Source organism: Megachile rotundata, chromosome 14 (assembly GCF_050947335.1).
Source record: "Megachile rotundata isolate GNS110a chromosome 14, iyMegRotu1, whole genome shotgun sequence".
Classification (NCBI taxonomy): Eukaryota; Metazoa; Arthropoda; class Insecta; order Hymenoptera; family Megachilidae; genus Megachile; species Megachile rotundata.
Genome location: NC_134996.1, coordinates 14,164,527 through 14,182,855, shown reverse-complemented (window position 1 = coordinate 14,182,855; position 18,329 = coordinate 14,164,527). Strand labels below are relative to the sequence as shown.

The 18,329-nt window shown below is 45.7% G+C and overlaps 1 protein-coding gene across 3 annotated transcripts in view; it reads right to left on the bottom strand.

Annotated features, from left to right (window-relative positions):
* The window catches only part of nAChRalpha1 (nicotinic acetylcholine receptor alpha1), a 113,250-nt gene that overhangs the window by 70,000 nt on the left and 24,921 nt on the right, over positions 1–18,329 (bottom strand). The gene's annotated exons all lie outside the window — the stretch shown is intronic.

The window sequence follows — 18,329 nt, the reverse complement described above, 5'->3', positions numbered from 1 at the left end:
TTTCTGCCGCAAACAGTTATTCAAACTTAAAATAGTTATCGGGATTTCTTATGTCTGACTACAGACGATCCGCTACTACTTGCATAATTTCTTAGTCGCACGTTTCGCGTCCTCGTTCGCTGTTTCTTGATCGACGAAATCTGTCGCGAAAGACGCAACAACCATTAATTTTGCCGCGCGCGAAACATCACTCGTCGAGGTTTTCGTGTACACGAGACACCTGGTACGTGCACACGAGACACGTGCTTGTCTGTACCTCATAACGCTTTGACGTCGAGACTTTTCAAGCGAATCACGGTACATAGTAAGGCGTAAGTTGGTTGCCAGACGAAGTCATTTACTAGCCGTGTAGAAGAGCGTAACCGCCCATAAAAGAGGGCTTGAACGGCATTGTTGTGTCGCTGAAAGGTAAGGGAAGAGAGAGAGAACCTCTCGAGGAACTTTTATCGCTTCGTTGCTGACCTACCTGCGGCCATTATCAGTGTACCTATACGCCTGGAAAAGCTACTTTTCTCAATATTATCCGGGGATTTACGCGTCCCGACGTTCCTTACTCGATTCCGAATATTAACAAATCCAATAATGTTCCCCGTATCGGCTATACCTCCGCCACGTGTCGTGCTCTTACATAATTCTAGCGTTAACTGTATGGCGTATTCGGTCGAGTATAGAGTATTTGAATTTGTTAATCGGTCATTTACGAAACGCATTGTCGACGCAGTTGCGAAGTTATCGAACAAAGCTCGTTTTGACGTCGATCAGGAAATAAAAGGCGACACCGGTGCCGGTATAATTTCGCGCGTTAGCCAAAGCATAATGACGCGGATTCGCAGTTAAAGGATCGATACCGTAAAATTGTAAATACGAGCGGACGCGTTCTTGCGGACGTGCAATTTCAACGGCAGGTATCGATTGTAATTTTACGGCCGGCATCGACGAAACCGTCCGTATTCTGGGAATATTTATTTCCTGATCTGACGCGGATCGTACATGTATAAATTTCATTTGCATGCCAATAATGAATACATCTTTTTATGTAATTCGTCGATTAACTGGTTGACTCGCAAACAGGAGCAAACAACGCGCAATGCTTTATTGATCATTATTCAAACTGTTTCCATATATCTGCAAATTAAACTATATAATTGTCTTCTGCGTATCGAATCGTGTTATTTTACTCGAAATGCGATATTCGAGCTATTCATTTTCAATGCGTTAATTGGCAACGACGATTTAACTAGCCACTCGAGAAAAACGAACGAAACCAAATTGCTTTCAAACGTATCGGTTTATTTTAATTATTAGAAGCTCCAAAATATTATGAAAAGTCGAATTGATTTCGTTTAAATACCGTATATAGCACGCGATCGTGTTCCATCAGACGCGGTCAGGTTTTTCTTTGAAAACGTATCTGGTCACCGAAACGTGTACGCGGCGTTTACAGAACCGATGCAAATTTACAAATTTTCCCTCGCGATTCGTCGCCGACTATAACTGCACGCTTCTGTTTTAACACCGCATGCCAAACACGCGTGACGCGTCAACGTTTCCGCCTGTTTGGTTAATGCGTCGAAATGCACCGATTTATTGATTCCCTCGTAGTCATTTGCATTTTCCGTGTCCACGATACGACGCTAATTGCAACGTAACACGTGTTACCGAATGGAAAACGCCGATCGAGCATTTTTCATCGACGGCCCAAAAATAATTCACCCGTCTGCAGTTGCGCGTTGCCAACCATTACTCCGATCGTTCGATCGAATCGTTTTATTCGCTCCGTTAACAGCCATCGATTTAATCCGGTCATAATTAAACGGAAAATTTCATTGGATTATAAAGAACGAAACGACGAGCTACGCTGTTTTTTTATGAACTACTCCGTGACAGTCGATAAGTTCCCTTAGAAAAAGTTTGATCGGGCAGGTTACCATATTGAAAAATGAGAAATGGCGCGGAGCCAAGATAGTCGAAGCGGAAGCTAGACCTCGCGGGACACCTTATCGAGACTGCTTAGGGTCGACCAAACGTAGATAAAGCGACCCCCGTGGTCATTATCAATCCCCTTCGTCCCCTAACGGTTTCTACTCTCCGCTCGAGTTAATTACGCTGGAATTCCGTTGATCCCAGCTTTTTCCAAGAATCCCTTTCGTTGCACATCCTTCTCCGCCATCCCTTCACCGTGTCTTCCTTATATCGAGCCATTTCGAACCACACTTTTCGAGTTTTATCGAGCTACGTCGACCTCTGGGGAGGTTGAACGCGGTTTGATACGAGACCGGAACTCGATAGATATATTTTACTTACGGGAATTTCACGGAGAACGGTGCAGGATAAACGCGAACGAGGTTGCCGGTTAATTCGTCACAGTTCGCCAAGTTTCTCGCGAAACTTTTGTCACGAACGGCACCGGTTAATTGTCTTCCAAAGCAATTTTGAATGTAATTCGCTCGGGGAACTCTGGAATTCGCGATGGAACTTCGATCGCTCCACGTATTCGCGAAAAATCCACTTTCTTTGACATCCCAGCGGCAGGCTGCGAATCGCTTTATCGATTATCGGACATGCTACTGTTTGATTTTAATCGTGGCCGGCGAGGAACGGAATGTAACGACGCGGAAATTTCGAGCTATCGATCGGTAACGGTATCGCGAAATCTTCGCGATCTCGTGGTCGAACCGAGTGTCACATTTTTCAACGCGATAGCTGGATTTTTATTTTTTCTCGCCGATGGTGCCTCTCTCGATCGATCGTAGACAAATCGTGACACTTGTCTTTCCAATTATTTCATACGATCGGCTTTTTTATCCTTTCAAAACGCTCTGCCTATTCTGCTAATAATGGAAAAGTTGTACCGCGCTGCGGCAAGAGAAGAGACGTTAGTCAGCAGTCGCTGATCACTCGGCGTATTAAATTTATGGAAAGTTTAGGTGAATTTATTGAAAGGAGACGTGGACAGAACGCGAGCTATGAATGCAAGTCGTCATCGTTCAGTGTTCCGACGCAGCTCGAGCGTTGCAACTGGGCTAATCGAATCTCGTGCCACGTACAGCCACTAACTAAGCTTTTATACACGCGTTCAGGCTGCGCATTAATTGGGCCGGCTCTCTGATTCGTTACGCTACGCGTATCCGTTCGCCAAAATGCTGGAAAGAAAATAAACCTCGTGTCCTCTTAACGAGAAAGAGAAACAGGGGATAAAATAAATCGCTTTTATGCAAGGTAAAAGAACAAACTTGTTCGAGAGTGTTAACTTCGATTCGAAACAACTACGAAGTATCGTAGCTCGCACTCGTCAGACTCCGACAAAATGTTCTCCAAAAGAAACGTAAAATAAGCGATGGACTAACCAACCGCGACAAACGGCCAAAGACAGAACTCCGTCAATCTATTCAGTCAAATTACTTCTTCCGTAAACGTGCAACAAAGCTAAGCTTTATTTCCTGCAATTCAGAATTATATTCTCCGTAACTGCTTCGAAGTTGTAAGCCCCGAACAGTCAGCGACCGAATTCGGATCCTTTTGCACGAAAGAAGGGGATGTAAAACAAACTATCGTCTCGGTAAAAGTAAGGAGTCCATCTCCTCGAATTCGTAATCTTAATCTCTGGAACTGCGCTAAACTTGCACGGTTCGATGAAAAAAGCTTTTAAACGGCCAACGACCGAACTGGAACAGCCGGTCCCTTCGAGGAGAAGAAACGCGAACGTAAAAAAGAAAGAAGTTTATCTCCTAGAATTTAGAATTTTACGTCTGTACTGTTTTAAAGTTGCGCAAGCTTCGATTAAAAGAACCCGAAACGGTGATCGATCGAAGCCACTAAACTCCAAAGGCTAACCAATCGAAGCAACGACGCTCAAGGCGAATAAACCTTCCGGTAACCGCGCAACACCAAAGGATCCAGGGTAATTAAAACGACGCGGAGAACGAGGGTTCGCGTCCACGGGCTGAAAAAGGAAACAGGATATAAACGGCGCGATAATAAAATTAACGTCTGCCGTTGGTTTCTCAACGTTGCGTGTTTTTTCCCTTTTTTTTTTATAAGGCCTCGCGTCGTTTTTAGCCGTCGAGGCAGGGCTTAATTTAGAGCGGTAGCTGGATTTACGGGGGTGACTCTCCCTCGAGCTTTGCCAGGTTATAGATCGTGTACCGGCTGACGGGCGACAACGAAACAGGATCGCAAGAAGCGATCCTCTCTACGTGTACGCGTCTCGACTCGCCAGAATGCTCCTGCGTTTATACGAGCTTTCTATTTTTTATGTTAGAACCATTAAGGCCGATACACTTTCCGTCGCCGAGCAAGCAATTTTTGTCAGACCTTCATAAAATGCAGGAAGAGTTTCTTTCGCCGACAGCAACGGAAACGGCAAAAGCTGGCACAATTTCCGGAAGTTCGCGTTTTCGCTGCTCCTAATGACCGACACTTTTTACGGTCGACTCGCAAAAATGCTCGGGTGTACCCTCGCCGAACGCGAATTAATTCTCAGTACGGAACGCTAAAAAGCTCCGGAGATTTTGATTTCCTGGCCCGCGGACGACTAGCGCCGATGCAACGATAAACGTCCACTCCCTTTTCTTTTCTTGTAACAAATGTTAATTTAAATAATCAAGGAAGAAATAAGTAATTTCGATCGACCGCATGCGGTTGTTAAACGGTTTCCTTACTTTTGCACGAAGGTGGTCGACATCGTTGAGTCGTACTACTTAAAACTCTGAACTCTTCGCTTTTCACGACGTTGCCGCGGAAAGTCCTTAACGTCCCGTACATTGTTTGTCATAAAACCGAGAAATATAGCTCGGTGGTCGACAACGAGTTTAACGTTCCTTTGCAACGGAACCGAAATAATAATCGATTCAGCGATAGGTATGACACACACCGTTTACGGGTTACAATTATTCAAATGGACCGGCTGTTGCCGAACAAGAACATTTTCCCAGAAACACAAACGCGTCGAGCGTGTACATTTGGCACGGAACAGAGAACGCGTATTCGCGAATCGCGCCGGTGTCGGTGCACTGTTTAGCCCGAACGACGACAGACTAACTATCCGAGTAACCGCTGCTATCGCGACAATGAACATGGTCAATGTTTTATCGTGCGTAAGCATAACACTTTATTATACGCGGCCATTTTCAGCGGTTCGTGTGTTTGTACACGAAACGCGACCGCACGTTATCTCGATCGATGTTCGACTCTAAATAGCGAACTCGTGAAAGGATAGCTCTCGTATTAGCCCTTTACGCTCGTATTTATCTAAACGACACGGCCATCCGTGGAATTGTTTTCCATTAAACGCGCAGTAATTAGGTATTCTAGCCGTTTCTCGATTCTATTCTGATTCAAAATTATGCTATCCGGTATGGTTCAGCATTACGCGTTAAAGGTTGATATAGCTGGTACAAAAAGGCAACGAACGTGGACGTACGAAAAACGGGTGAATCGTTGAAAATGGCAGCCGAGTGTCGAGTGTAGGGTAATTCAATAATAGCGGACGTACGAGGATAGCCAAGAGGCAGAGGGAGAAAGGAAAAGCGAGGGAGAAGGAGTAAGAGAGGCAGAGGGAGAAGGAAGATAGGTATTCAGATGCAAACTGGAGAGAATGGCCGTGGGTCGAACGAAGAACACAATGGAAAGCAATCCGGGTGATCTACGAGGCCCACGCCAACAACGATCTCGATCCATATGGATAAACTAATTCAAGACGCCAGACGCTGCTTTATATACCTACATCGACATCACAATGCGAGAAAGGCTTCTGGGGGATGTCGATTCAATGGGAAACGTGGCTCGACCTTTCGCCTATATCTTTCTCGGAGCCACGGACACCTCTACGTTTCGAGGACGTACCACGCGTTCAAATAATCTCTTCCCTATTAGACACCAGAATCCCTGTCCGAGAAATAACTCGCAAAAGGTAACCGAACCGCCTGCTCCGAATAGAAATCCTATTGTAGCTGCGAATGATTTCGACTCGCGATATCTTTGCTCCGAATTCACCGCACGATCTGTACGAGCTGAAAATTTCCTACGGTAAGATTTAAAGGTCCCTGCAAGTGACTTCGTTGGATCGAAATTCGGTGGATCCCAGGGTGCAACGAGAAGCGGGTGGCCACGAAACGGTCCTTTTACTCGTGTTTATACGCGGCGCCACTGAAATATCGGTTTTGCAACTGACGCGTACCATATCCGGCAAAGATATTTCAACGGCTCTCAACGTCTACACGCGCACGCACACCCGTGCACGTGTATATTCCCAGCGAATACGTTCGCCAGAGGATTTTCAAGTCGCGTCAAATGTACGTCAAAACGTTCTATCGAATATGACGTTTCTTCTCGAATACGAGCGAACAATTTTCCTCCGAACTTTAGCGAGTAGACCTGGTTTTGATACGACTGCAGATAGTCGCGTAAAAGTTTGAGAACCTCGATTGACGATTCGCGAATTCCGAATTTCGTTGAAAGGAAATGGACATTTTATTTTGTCTCGATGACGGTCGAATGAGATCTTTTGAAAGTATCCGACTTTCGTTTCCACTTTAAGCGAATTCAACGGAGATTAAGTATCCGGGTTGAAAAGAAGTTCGCGGCTCCAACGTTGTCCAATGGTCGGCGACATAGTTATTGAAAAAAATTTGTAGCAAACGTTTAGAGTCGGTGGTTCTTATTTTTGCGACGAAACGCTTTCATTCTTGCAGGCCGCTTTTCCCCGATACACTTTAGACACGCGCCAGCCCGGCCGTGAAAGCGCGATTAAAGAAAACCTGTATTTACGCGAAGCTTTTGAAAAACCTTACCCCTTCATAGTCGGAGTAATTGTGCGCGTTCAATTCCTTTCAATTAAAATCCGTCGCGGTTCCCCTTCCCTTCCGTCCTTTCTTTCTCTCGATCGAAAGACGTCGTCCTTTTCTTCTTGTCCAGCGTTTTAATCCCGTCGCGGAAAAGAACGTCTTGAAGAGCCGTGATGCTCGCTAGTAGACGATTCAAATTCGAATCCATGGTGTCTCGAACCCCGTTAACGACACGAATTTCCCTCGCGGCGCGTGAAAAGCTTAGGAGAACAGAGGCCTTTGAATCGAGCTAGCTCTTGTACGATCACAGCTGCTTGTTTAACGGACTCTTTCAAGCTCGTTCGCTCGCTAATTTGCCGTATTAAAAAGAGAGAGGGAGAGAGGAAGAGAGAGCGAGAAGGAAGGAAGGAAGGAAGGAAAAAAGAAAGAAGGGAAAAGAACTCGCGTGTCATTAAGCCTCGCTGCTTAATTGGGTTAATGAGGCGATGGACCCGTCGCACGAAATGACAGGCCGCCCGTTATTCGAAGGACCCGTTGCTCCGGAAAATTCATTAGGAAAACTCTTCAGCTAGGGCATCGTAAACGCGGCATGTTTCTCGTGTTCGTTCTTTTTCTTCGAATTTCATCGGCACGCAGGGTATCGAATGTTCGACGCTGATCAATTTTCAGCGAAATTGGAGCAACGTTCGATTTTCTTCTTCCGTTTCCATTCTCTTATTTGTTACGGTGCGCGGACACTCGACGCGAGTGCCACTTGGTTCCATCGGAAACTGTTATTTGTTCGATCGCGATAAACAATTCCGAATACAGCTAGCTACGAAACACAAACTACGAGGAACCTCCGGTACCGATAAACTAAAATCGAGTGTCTGTCGAACGGTACTACCGAAAGGGTTAAAGTTCGTCGACAATTCCGCCGCTCCGAGTCGAAATTCGAGCGGTTCGGTATTAGCAGAGGAACCGAATGGTCCAACAAATATTTCACGGTGGAACGCACTTGATGGAAATCTGCCTTTCCCTGCTTCTAGCGTACGCTGTTTAATCCGGGCAGGATCTTTGACTGAAATCGCGGTGTATTCGGCGAAACGGGCGTACCCCGGTCTCGAACGGCGGATTAAAAGATTACGAGAGGAAACTGGCTCGATACGCGGCCGGAACGAGAATAAATCTTAGAACGGTTTCCCCGATGCCCATTCCGCAGACAGGCCGCAGCAACAATTAACAACTGTGCCGTTTCTACGGCACACGCTTGATTGCCCGCCGGATTCCACTACGATCGATACACACCGGCTGCCGCTTTTTATCCTCTCCTTCTTCCAACTACCGCGGACGAGTCTTAACGCTGGCTCAACTTATCGATAAATCCACGACAGTTACCTGGATCTACCGGCTGTCCCCGCTTTTCAAATATTTCTTCTCGGAAAACGACTCTCTCCGAGCGAAAACGACAACGTAATTCCGAGTATCGTTAAAGCTGTAAGCGCGAGGCTACGTATCACGCGAAGATCCGTAGTTAACGATGTATCAAAAACGACTACGAAAATTACTGGATGTCGACGTTCGTAGGAAAACGAGAGATGACGATCCACGAAACACACCGTACGTGTGTGTCCATGTGTTTAACCGACAGTTCGGCCTGTCTCTCCTCGTTCCTTTTATCGGAGTTCAGCCGGTTGCTTCGGTTGGTCGAACTCTAATCACCAGAAAACGCTCTTACCGTTCGACCCTCGTGGAAAATCCCTTAGCTCGTTTCTCTTTCCATCGAGCGGCTCTGGTCTGGTAATTTTCGGGAAACGGAGCGCCACGATAAATCCCCTCTTGACGGGGTTCATTCCGAAAGTTTCTCTACCTAAATCCACTCGGATCCTCGATACTTATTTTAGATTTCGTTCCGCTATAGTTAAACTCGATAATTCTTATTTCGTCGTGGAAAAAGGAACGTTCACCTTTGCCCATTGTCAAACGCTCGAACCGATTCAGGCTCGAGTGACGCGTACGTGCGCCAACAAAAGGTTCATTCCACTAGCTCGATCGTTAAGCCGAATACCTTAATTAGCCAATTTTTTCGTACATCGAAGAGCACGGTAAAAGGGTTAACGCGGCTTATGAAAAATTCAGAGAAACTAAGTGACGCCTAGTACTTTCCTTGTTGTTCGACGAGCGTCTTTTTTTCCAAGTTTCCGCGATAGGAACAGGAAACGAAGTACGCGCGAAAAAAATACTCGTCGGCGTGGAACAGAATCTACGTGCTCGCAGTTTCACGTTTCGCTGCCGGTAAATTACCTCGCTGCTTGGATTTTTATGCGTCGAGGATCAAGTCTCTTTTATTCCAATTTACCGGCAATATACCGCGAAATGCTCGAGAAAACTAACTGGGTGAATTACCGCTCTCCAACGAATGTCGAGCCTCGAGCGATTTAACGCGCGATGGAAAGATGTCTGTTCGTCGTCGAGCCTCGAAATTACTCGGTGACCAATCGGAATCGAAGAGTACGTTACTCGATTCCGCGCGTTCGAATAATTCCCGACGCGCGCAATCTCATAACCAAAACGAATCATCGACGGAATAAATAAACTGGACGATCGCGTTGTTCGAGCTTGTAAAAACACCGGCTCGTCGACGAACGAACGGAATCAGCAGCCTCAATTAGCTGATCGTTATTTGCACGCCATTCGAACGAATGCTTCTCTCGTCTGGTTCGACGAAAAAATGAATCGTTCGATCGTATTCGTGATCTTGATGCGGAACAACGTTGAAAAGTGAGTAACCGAATGAATTTACGGTACTTAAATAGGTTGGGCGTGTACGCGAGCCAGCGGTAATTCGATCGAAAAGTTGAAACATTCCTAATGTTTATTAACGCGACATTAATATTAATTAAAGGATTAACGTTAAAACTAAATATTCATAGGGGGAAGAGTATAATCTGTTTACTTTGTAAATGGGCCATAGCCCGATGAAAGTAACGATTTCCTCGATTAGGATGCAAATTAATGGCTTCCCGGGGAAATCCTTCGCGCGAACATTTTGCGATGTTTCCAGTATCGCGTGAAATAACAACCAACTGGATTCTAATTAATACTCGACGATAATTCGTTCGTTCGTTCCTGTTTCATCTGCGCGTTTTCACCGTTGGCATAGCAAGAAAGTAATCGAGATCGAGAATAATCCCATAAATTAAACTCGATGGACTTCTCTAGGGAAAATACGCGGACCCACTATACTTTATACGTATATTTTCTAGAAAAGTCTGTCGTACGACAAACCCGTTACTCGTTGAAAAGTATACGCTCGGACTACGGATACACCGTATCCGAATAATTCTATTTTCCGTCAGTCTTGATAATTACAACGTGACACGGATGATTTCTGATACCGCGAATCAATTCGTTATGCACGTACATGGACGCGTTTACACCGGATCAAGGATTCAAGTTTAATCGCTTGAAATACAGTTTAAATCGAGGATCGGAGGTAGATAGAGGCGAACAACGACGAGCAAGCTAAGCGAATCTAATTAATTTCCGATAAATTAAATAACTACAAATCGTGCGGCGAGCGTTACACCGTGAACCAAAGTTTCGATTTGGTAAATGGAAATGATAGATGATAGAACGAATTTCGATCGCGATAACACGTGTATCGGCAACTTTTTGAGGAACGACGACAGCTCGTCGATTAAACGTGGCCGAAGTCGATATATCGTTAGGATTCGACCGCTTATAAATTTCGCGACGAAACAACAGCCTAGCGTGTTCTAGATAAGTAAACGTAGATGGACGTAGATAGCGGAAGGAATGATTAATTGGAATTTATCGGGAACTCGGCTGGAACTCCTCTGTCTCTTCGTTTACAAGTTTCGCGCGGTGGTTAGATTTATGCGATCAGTTTTGATCGAGTGTTCCTAGAGATCGCTTACCGGGCAATAGCTTTCCTAAACCCCGTTGTTAACGTATCTGCCAGGCGAGTTCTAAACAGAGGGATCGACTAATCCGATACGAAACACGCGGTACTAACAAACTTTTTATTCGGATTACAGATTACGGTGATAGGTTAATAGTTCGAGTTTGATCTCTTTTAGTTATCCGCGTAGCGGTATGCCTTGATAAGGATTACAAATCACGCTCGTCCCGAGCGTACGTGTTCCGAACAAAGGGTTACCGATTTATCTGTTTAGTTGGCGAACTTTCCATGTTTTTGCTTCGAAACTGGAATCTGCCGCATAGGGATCGAAAGTTTATCGGGCATACAGCAAGAAATTTAATAGCGGTAATATTCTAATCCGCGCGAGTCGGGAAGCAAATTAAAGGGAGGAAATAAAGGGTCGCGGTAAAAACGAGATGCGTACAGGGAAAATCTCTTAGCGAGTCCCTTTGAAACGCGCCAGGCAAACGAATAAACAAGTCGTGTCTGGGCGCTGGCCCTTATTTACTCGTTAATAAGTATACGGATACTCACGGATGGACGCGCACGAACTCGTACGCGTGTAAAGCCGTTTTCCCGTCCTCGCGTCAATTTACCCCCGTTGCAAGCAGCCGGGGCGAACGAGGGTGTACCGTATAATATACGTATACGCACACGTAACCGGCTAAAATGCGCGAGCGTGTGGCAGTTACGCTCGCCTCTGTGTTCTACTTGCAGCGATAGAAATTATGCAAAGCGGAGCTGTGCAGGACAAGAGAGAATAGAGCGGTGGCGTTCGCGAGGGTGGTCGGGTGGCTGCCTTGGAAACAGGTGGAAAAGAAGAAAACTCGGCGAGAAACGGAGAACCGAAAAGAGACGAATAGAGGAGAAAAGGAAAACTCTACAGGCCGATGTAAATGCGAGACTCGACAATTTAGATTTGTCGAGGGTGTGGCATTTTATTCGCCCCGATTCGACTACGCGAAAAAAGATGGCCGATAGCAGCAGCAGAAAATTAACGATATAATTTTTATTACATCGTCCTGAAAAGCGTCGAATGGAGAACTTTGAACTAGCGTAACGTTCTGAACAGTTGCGGTAGTGCAGGGCGGAACGGTTAAACATTCAAGTGATATAACTCAACGATACCTCCGACGTCCGTGAAAAACGCGAGGGAAAGTGTTTAAAATAAGAAGACTTCCAGGTAGTTTCGATAGAAAGAGCAGCCAGTTAATCCCTGAATAATAGATAATTCGACTTAGCGTAAAACCAAGTTCATTTTTAATCGGTACATCGTAAGAAGCCACTTTCACCGTTATACAGAAAGTGCATCTCCATAAGCAAACGCTTCGGCTGTAAAGTAGCTGTTCAATTTTCTAGCTGAAAAAGGATACGGATACATCAATTTTTAAGCGGCACTTTACAAAGACCAAGATATCGACCTCGAGTTCGTTATTAAGAACCGAATAGCCTTTCAAAAGATCTCGTTAATTTTTCAACGCACAAACTTTATCGATGCGCGACGACGCAAAAAAGGAACCGAAGCAGCGTTGCTTCTCGATTTAGCGTGTTCGACCAGCGGTGTCTAGACAAGCGTTTATCGCCGACGGCTCATTAAGACGATCAGGGAGAAAGGGAGGGGCGGTAGCGTTCTATTTTCATCAGACATCGAAGGTCAAGTATCGTCGTTGTTAAGTGGCCGCTTTTATTAATTTGCTCTGCGCCACTGCAGCTTACCCGACGAAGCTAACGATCACACTCGCCGCTGCTTGTCGTCTTTCTGGCTTTTCTGACGACTGAATAATTCAGCGAAATCTCGACCAGCTGGGAACTTTTGAAACTTTCAAGCCGCCTTCAACGACACTGAAGACACGCCGTGTCGTTTCAAACATTAACTCCCCTTTCGAGGAACGTTTCTAGGGAAGTTTCGCCGAATCGCGAGGAACCGTATTGCCGCTGGAAACGCACACGCTTTAACGAATCTCGCCTTCCCCAACGTTTTGTTTAGACGTTAAGTCCCCCGTTACGACGTTGAAATTCCGAAATCGATTTCGTTCCAACTAATTCGCTCGCTTTGTAAGCGCTAATCTGGTAAAAAAATTTCAGGGAACTGTAACGCGGCAGTATCGATTGACAGGTTCGTTGAAACGAACTAATAAAATATCGTCCTACGTCCCCGCAGCTTTTCATCCACTTATCCTTCTTTTGCCATGAACCTCCCGCGATTCATAATGGCAAATCCATCAATAGCGGAATAATGCACGGGACATTACCCCGTTTAATACTCGCCGTTTCTTCGAGCCATCGCAGAATGCACCGACAGACAGAAACATGGATTAAGCCTTTTTACCGGCGAATTTTTCATTGGTCGATCTTTCGAGGAAGACCGACGCAACGAGAAGGAATCAGCCACATTTTCGCGCACGTCGTGGTAAACATTATCCGAGCAGAGAATGGACGGAACAATCGACAAGTAAAAAACATCGATTACGTTTCCCGCGTCGCGTTGAAAGCAGTCACGGTTTCATCGCTCCTCGACGATCATAGAAACTTTTTAACGCGAGTTTCCATCGCGTCGGATGACTTCCGCTTTCCCTATCTTCCACCGAGTACCGTGCATTCGACGAAACGCAAAACAATGGCGGATTCACGCGACGGTGCGTTCCCATCCACATCATCGCACTAGATAACATCGAATCGCGTTCGACGGATATCATAGAAGCGATTTCGCGAGATGAATTGTTTCGCCGTTAACAACGAGACAGCGGATCCCGGCAAAAAGAAAGTAAAGCGAAAATGTCAAGAACCGTGGAAATTTCGAAAATAGAGCAACGTTTCCGAAATGCGCAAACGGCGAATATTAGTTCCAGACGTAAACCGCTAACGCGTTGATCACCGCGACAATCGATAATTAACGTTACGAATTCCATCGTCGTCGCGTTAATTAGCGCGAACACGCGACGTTACAAGTTAGGACATAATTGGAGCCGAGTTTCCTCGGCTTAAGAAATCGTGCCAACGACGAGAGAATTTCTACGAGCGAGCTAAGCGTAAATAGTAGTTCACTGCCGCGATACAATTGTATTCGTCGCGTCGTGCAGAGATGCGAGAACTTCCACAGCCGGTGACATAACGATATGTTCCATCGGCAAGTCTGATGCAGGCAGGGTGTACACGTAGAATACCGGTTGCCTCGCTAATCAAGCTCTATGTCTAAGGCTTAGCGCTAATATTGATGTTGGAGATTAGCGAAATACCCGGAATCTCGCTGACCCTTCCATCCTATTCCCTTTCCCGTCAATCCTTACGCTGCCTCCCTCTCGTTCCGACTTGCGATCGAAAATTAACTACGACTCAGAGACCTGCAACTCCGATTCGGTGTAATTCGATTCTCGAATAAATAAACCACTCGTTTCGTTATTGTTTGTAACCTTCTGTTTCGCCAGTTATTTTCAACTTCCACAATGGATTTTAAAAAAACAAACAGTATAAAAAGGAATTGAATACTATCCGGAACGTTGGGTGTTTACAAGCATCTCGTTTTCCAAGTGTTGTTTGCCTACCACTTTGGCTATTAAAGAGAGAAGGCAGTTCAACATTAACTTTGCCCATTACGAATGAGCACGAAGCCATTCTGCGCCGATCGAACAAGATTCTTGCACAAAGTTCAAAAGTACTTTGCAAACTGCGATACTTCCCTAGCCAGTGGACCGAGAAAGCAACCTAACATGACCGTCCACGTTAAATCGACGTCATAAAACGATAGCGATGTTATCCCCTGCCAACGTAAACGCTTGCATTTTCGATTAACTTCCTTGAAATATGCTTTTTGGATGGAAACATCCGTCCGGTTTAGATCTTTTTTTCGCCGTGAACCTTCTGTACGATTTCCCTCTGAAACCTGCAAGATGAAACATACAACCCTTACCCAACGCGAAATTTATGAACAAACGGTATTTGCGAATCAGAAAGGTTCGGACAGTAATGGTTTTCCAATCGAATATCGTTCGCGCAACACCCCTGCGTACGATAACCAACGAAATTCGAGTTTCATCGTTTACGAATCAAGAAAGGAAAACACCGTTGTGTCTTTCCCGAAGTTCATCCATGAAAAGATAAATTCCATGCGCTAAGCGTTATTCGGTGAAGGCATACGGTGAAAATCGAGTTTCGTTATCGACTAGGAAAAAGCCACAGCTGTGACCGACCTCGATTCTAGCAAAGGGAAGAAGGAAAAAGAACGACGAAATAATGCGAAGAACAGGTGGAAAAGGTGGAGGAAGCCAAGTTGACGCCCAAACGTACGCGCTCTAACTGCAGCGACGCGTGCATGCAACGTACACGCGAGCCGAAATCGATTAATGCGAAATTAGGACGAAAAGTCAAGTCCTCGCTGGATGAAATGTCGCACCCTGTCCTCGCACCCGTGATGCTTTGCTCAAATCTCTCTGAAATTAGAATGGTTTATCGAGTACCCGAAGGAACTCGACTCGCCGATTTCTTCCAAAAAAGAACACGAGCTTTCGAATCGAAAAGAATTTTCTGTTTCGAACGCGTCACCGGATATTCATGGCAATGGATCGATTTTATAGTTTGTCGATGTAACGTTTACGCGATACGTAGTTTTGCAGATATTCCAAAATTTGAAATCGATATTTATGTACCTACCGACGGACAAAGTCGGCGAAAAATGTTTTTAAATCGTTAAATTGATATATGCCATTCAATAACAAACGATAAAGTTTCGATGTTTCGTCGAAAAAGAGAGGTAAAATGAGGATCGAAAACTCGTTCTGTTTCGCGCATGTATTGCTTAATCCGCAAACAACAATGGTAAAAGACGATTAATTCCACGGTTGATCGATACAACGTATTTATAATGTATTTGTTGATTATTACGTAATAACAATAGTCAATACGGTCCGTTGATTGTAAAATTCATTTACATAAAGATTGATTTTCCATAATCAACGAAACGGTACAGTGCGGTACAGTTTAACGTCGTTAAAACGACTCTGCGCGGAAAATACGAAATGATTCTAGAAAATAAAAGACGAGCGAATAGATAAAAATTAACGCGATCGAACTTCGTAGCGAGAATGGTCCGGCTTTCAACCCCGAAGAATTAAAAACACGACAAGCTCGCGCGACAAACGAAACGTTCCGTTTCGACGTGGAGCAGCGACGGTCGATAAAACTTTCACGATGCGTCAATGGCGTCTTCGCGCCGCATTTTTGTGCCGAGTTTTCAAGCGGAGCGAAACGAATCTGATGCGTGTCACTGGGTCAGTCGACGATAATGGCAACGCCTGTGTTCCTTTTCGTGGCTACATCAGTTTCGAGTGCTTTTAAAGCCGCCAAATATTACATGCTACACGCGTGCCAACGATAATCTTCCATTTATTATTACTCCGATTTCGTGTCCCATGATCGCGTCGCGGTGAATTAACCTTTTTGACCAACAGAAATTTCGCGCGTAATTTATCGTAGCCTAACGTTCGAGATAATTTTCTAAGTCGTGCTTACGTTCGTGTTCGGATCGGCAGGATTAAATTACAATTGTTAAGCCGTTAATTGGACCTTATTCTTCGCGGTAATTTATACCGATTAAAATAGCGTGCTCCGTAATGTTCGCTATTTATCCGAGAGAAAATGCAACGGGGAGGGGATGAAAGTTTATGCACGGTCGAGTCGGGGCCTGGACAATGGCCTGGAATCCGCGATAAGGGTAGACAGGGTCCACGAAGCTGTTCTTCCTTCCTCTTTACCCTTCCTTTTGCTCGCAAATTCGGGCAAGCACGAAGAAAGAATTACCTCCTTGCCCGTTACGAATTCGATTTCGTAGATTTGCTCGCGTTACGAAGGTTCCCTTTCGCTTCGAGTAGAAACAGTACTCGAACTGGACGCGCAGGGGATAGGTATCTCGAAAGAAGGAGTCGTTCGGGCGTTAATCAACGATCCCGAATATATCCATTCCGAAAAGCGGAAACGCCAGGCCAACGGTCGCCTCGTAATTTTCGAGCCTTTCATCAAACGCGACCCGTTCATCCACGTTGCACCGCCTAAAGAGGAGAGATCGAGCCGAACTAATTCCCAGGGTTCCATCGAATGGAAAGCAGTTAGTCTGCAGGAAGCGATATCGGGCCTCGGTGGTTCGTAGTCCTTAACCCTTTAGCTCGACACGGTCGAAGATCGGTCGATAGGTCGATGCAACGAGCTCGCATCGGGAGCAACGAGTTGACAGTCGTCGAGGAACGACGAAAGGGCGGTAGCAGGGTGAGAGAGAAGCGGCACTAATTGTACGTCTCGTCCTCTCATCCTGTCTCAACCAGCCTGCAGCGGCCTTCTAAAAAGCAACCAAGCTCGACCAGCAGCCGCCCTCATCATCCTGGAAAATAATACACGCTGGATGCTTCTGCTTCTTCTTTTCCATCGTTCCTTTGTCTCGTGCGTCCACGTCGTGTCGGAGTTTCCCTTCCCCTCTTTTCTACCCTCTTCTCTACTACTTTCTCCCTCCGTCCTTGCCTCTTTCTCCGTCGCTCTTTTCTTTCGCGCACAGGGTAGACGTCGCACAAAGCTTCTGGATTTTAGATGCGTTCTCGCGTCTACGACGACTTTTTCTGCTTTATTTCACATCGCGTCCGTTTTCTTTCTCTAGACATCACCCGCGCCGTTAACCTCGACCAACCCCTAATTAAACGGATTAACGAACGAGCGGACTCGAACAATTCCGCTAACTCGGACAAACGACGTTGATCATTTGGAAATTATTCGACGTTTGTTTCCTACAGAGGCGCAACTTTGTTTCGCGAACGTGTCCAATGACAATCGCGAAAATCAGGGTGAATGGAACGCAATCGATTCTGAGCATGAATATTCATTCGATTGATTTACAAACTTATGGGATGGAGTCTGCGATCGAACAGGATCTACGAGCGAAATTGCGTCGACGAGTAACGAGATTAACTCGGATACGCTGCGTAGACTTCCTGTAAAGGTGGGAAAGTGTTGTCCACGTTGTACATTTTCTTGGCCTCGTCCGAGAAATACCCGGCCAACGTTTCGAAAAGACAAACAAAATTGCGCGACGTGCTCTGCCAGCCGCAAAATGTTCGAGGAAGATTTGCACTCTCGCGTGACCAGCATCAAAGCGAGCGTTCAAGACGACGCGACGCGCAGCTTAGCTCGAGCAAGAAATCAAGACGAAGCCGCGTTCAAAAGCGACGGCGAAGAGGAGGTGGATGGTCGATTCAGCGCGACGAAGGGCGGAAAGAGGCTCGTCCTCGTTGGAAAATAAATCGCGCGTGCATGTGCAAACGCCACATCCGGGGCGTCGCGTGATTCGCGTCGTAAATTCTGCGACGAGCGGTTCGTGCGACGAACCGAACAACCGGGTTAAATTTTACCAAGGATGGCAAACTGTCGCCGTGTTTAGCGCAGGAACTTCGCGACGAACATTTCTAGTAAATTTCCTTTTCTTTTTTTATCAACACCCTGTGCGTCCAGCTGGACGTAGCCGCGATCTCGAAGAAAGACACCGATGTAATTAGATTGGAAGTTACACGTAATAACAGTAGTCGGGATTACTTTGTTAAAGTATTGTACGGTCGAGTGCCGCTCGAGGAGACGAAAAGAAAACG